This window comes from Rattus norvegicus, chromosome 4, assembly GCF_021556685.1.
Source record: "Rattus norvegicus strain SHRSP/BbbUtx chromosome 4, alternate assembly SHRSP_T2T, whole genome shotgun sequence".
NCBI classification, from domain to species: Eukaryota; Metazoa; Chordata; class Mammalia; order Rodentia; family Muridae; genus Rattus; species Rattus norvegicus.
The window spans coordinates 101,552,731-101,556,121 of NC_141537.1; the positions used below are offsets into that span (position 1 = coordinate 101,552,731).

Consider the following 3,391-nt stretch of genomic DNA (forward strand, 5'->3'; position numbering starts at 1 on the left):
TAACCCTATCGCCACCGGGCTCCTGTCTTAGTTTCGTCCGGGCCTGAGGAAAGTTGCCCGTCTCTGGATACAATGACTTCACATGACAGTGACAAAATATGATCTAGGGCGAACTCTCAATCTATCAGAGAGGCCAGCCATACACTGGGAGAAGCACCGCTTTCAATGGTCGCCATAGCTTGGTAAACAATCACTTTGTGTCTGGCATGCTCTCGTTGTAAACGGCAAAAAAGCCATAGACATACTCCACATCCCAAGAGGACAATGGCCCCCCAGGCAAACATGCCAGCCCATTCTTTGAAAAATGAGAAAGCATTAGTGATCCACAAGGTGAAATCCCCAATCGAGATGGGTTCCATTCTGGTGTTGTTAAGGACAGCAATCTGCATCAGCAATTGTCTTGATAATTGTTCCGCTTCCATGGACCAGTTTCCTTTCAAATAATTTGAGATTTCTTTGCTCTGTTGAAAATACTGAGAAAAGTTAGCTTTCAATGGAGTAACACATAAGCCTCTAAAGGACGAAACGCAGGACAGCTGCGTCATATGATATAATGCCTCAATTTGTTCTTGAATCAAATCTATTCGTTGGTTAGCTAATAGAAAGCCAGATGCGTAGTGGGCATTAAATTCTTCTTGTATCTCTAATGCCACTGCGGTTCTGTCTACAATCTGATTGATAGTCTCAGCTGTCTATATTTGATTAGTCATAGGTTTAGTAGCAGCATGGTGATCCGCAGCAGAGCGGCCATGCATATCCAAAATTAAGAAATTTAGAGTAAAAAGAGCTAAAGACAACTGTTCTCTTGGTGTCCTGCCATAGGCAATTCCCCCTTTTTGTTTTTGTAAGAGCTCTTTTAAAGTACGGTGTGCTCTTTCTACAATTCCTTGACCTTGGGGATTGTATGGCAATCCTGTATATGTTTGACCTGTATTGTTTGGCAAAATGTCTGAAAAGACTTTGCGGTGTAGGCAGGTCCGTTGTCTGTCTTGAGGCTGTCAGGCTTTCCCCAGGCTGCCCACGCCTCTAAGCAATGACTAATGGCGTTACGAGCCTTCTCACCAGTCATTAGAGTGGCATGTATAATGCCAGAGCAGGTATCAACAGAAACATGTGCATATTTTAAGTTTCCAAACTGAGATATATGTGTAACATCCATCTGCCAGAGCTTTAATGGAATCAGGCCACGAGGGTTAATTCCCACCTGAGGAGGGTGGTGAAATTGAACACAATTCTGGCAACGTAATACTACATCACGAGCTGTAGCTCTAGAGATTTTAAATTTTTGTTGAAGAGTGAAAGCAGGAACATGAAACTTTTGATGAAATTCTCTAGCAAGATCAACTGGAGCTGTATGAAAAATGAATTCTCTGCGAGTACTAGCATCCATCAAAGCATTATTACTGGCCATGGGACCAGGCAAATTAGTATGAGCTCGAATATGTTGTATGAAAAACTTATTTTTTCTTGGTCCAAATTAATTTTTGTAATTCTAAAAGAATTTGACATATAGTACTAGTCAACCTAATTGGCCCTGTAATTTCAAGTGAGCGCACAGCGTTAACTACATAAGCAGAATCAGAAATTAAATTGAAAGAATCATGAAATCTTTTAAAAACTTCCAACACAATTTTACATTCTGTAATTTGGGGTTGCCTGGCTTCTAGGATAAGAGTTCTATAAAAATATTATCTCAATTTATACCTGTTTCTCTAGGTTGGCTCATGTCACATATGTCTAGAATGACTCTATATAAATTATCAGTTTTATGTCAACTTCTTGTTATAGATGTTATAATTTTTTAACCATATCCAATAACTTAAAGGCCAATAATCTATGACCAAGGCATGTAGAACATATTTATACATTTAAAACCAGTCAGAAACAAAATTGAAGTGGTTAACACATGTCTTTAATATGTAGACCAAGCACCATTTTTGCTTTTCTAGCTGTGATTTTAAAAGAAACACCTTGTCACCTGCTAAGTCTAATAACAAGTCAGGGATTTTTCTAAGAGAAACAGCCATCAGCTCCCATACCAAGAAGCTGAGGAGCTGCTGGCGCCTTTAAGATCAGCTCCTGCAGATGCTCCGCCCCCGGGCAGCTTGTCCAGCTGACCTAGGCTCTTTGCTGCAGGTACAGGGCTCCAAAGGCCGATTGAAACTGCTTTTTATTCATTTGTTCTCTTTTCAGAAACGAGTTAAGACCAAATCAAGGTGTGAATGACCGGCAGATAAAGTTTTTACCATTTTTTCTTTTGAACATGAAACATAAAACATTTAAACAATGAGAAACAAAAACCACAGACATAAACTGACAGACATGGACAGCTTGGTGCACCAAGGACAGACAATAGACATAGAGGGAAAAAACTAGATGGTGTCCCACTGAAAGGACTCAGATATCTTATCTATGGAGTTCAGAACCAGAAATAAGCATTTCTCTAATAGGAGCCAGCAGAGAGGCAGGACGTCTCCTACCTTTCTTCTGTTCCCAGGAGAGCTCTGAAAGTTTTTCTCTTTCTCCAAAGCATCTGTGGAGAGTCTGGGAGGACTGTTTTTCCCAAACCCATTCTCTCTCATGTCTAGGGTGTAAACTGTCTCTAATCAGGGTCCAAAGACTAAAACATAACTCTAAAAGAATGTATATACAAAAACACTTTACCATTACCTTGTCTCTTTTTTATTACAAGTTTTACTCATGCTAGCCCAAATCATCGAGGCCTTTTCTAGCCCATCTTACCCCAATACGTCCCTGTTTTATGGCTCCAGGAGATAAGGGCCAAAAGGTTTTATGGCCCCTGGTTCTTGGAACAGAGCTACTAAATCAGGAGAAGGATCGGATCTTCAAGTCCTTATTATTTTTATCTCGTCCTGTTGGAGTAAAAGTTGGTCAGAGTTGATGAAGCATCTGCATTTGAAACACATCTGGTTAGGCTTGGGCCTGGAATGTTCTCTGTTTTAACTTTTACCTTTGGCTGTTGGCAGTTTTGTAGTCCGAGGGGCTTCTCTGTCCCCCAACCTGGGGCATTTTGACCACAGGGGCAGGAACTGGCTGCTGTGGGGATAGGATCAAAGGCACTCTCCATGTTAATGATGACTAACGAGAAAAATAACTTAATGCTGGAGACTGACTCCTCTCTTGGAATAAAACCAACAGATAAGGCAGGCTCCCTGAAAGAACTTCTCTTAATGAGCACTCTCTTTCTGTGAGCAAAAGTTGAAGGTCAGGCCACTAAAGTTAGCAACTGGAATTTTATTTATTTATTTTTTTTTACCTTGTTCTTTGAGGGATGGATAAATTCCTTTTTTGTTCTTGTTTTCCTTAGAGTCCTCCCCCACCTCACTCTCAGCCTTTTCAAATTGTTCCTCCTGTAGCATTTCTACTGTAG

At 40.6% G+C, this 3,391-nt stretch overlaps 1 long non-coding RNA gene across 1 annotated transcript; it reads right to left on the minus strand.

Annotated features, from left to right (window-relative positions):
• Positions 1-2,666: 2,666 nt before the first annotated feature.
• On the minus strand, positions 2,667-3,101 carry LOC148006290 (uncharacterized). The gene is made up of 2 exons (XR_015686665.1): positions 2,972-3,101; positions 2,667-2,873 (listed from the first exon to the last, which is right to left on the minus strand). It is a non-coding gene; the product is annotated as an uncharacterized LOC148006290 (long non-coding RNA).
• Between the last annotated feature and the right edge of the window lie 290 nt (positions 3,102-3,391).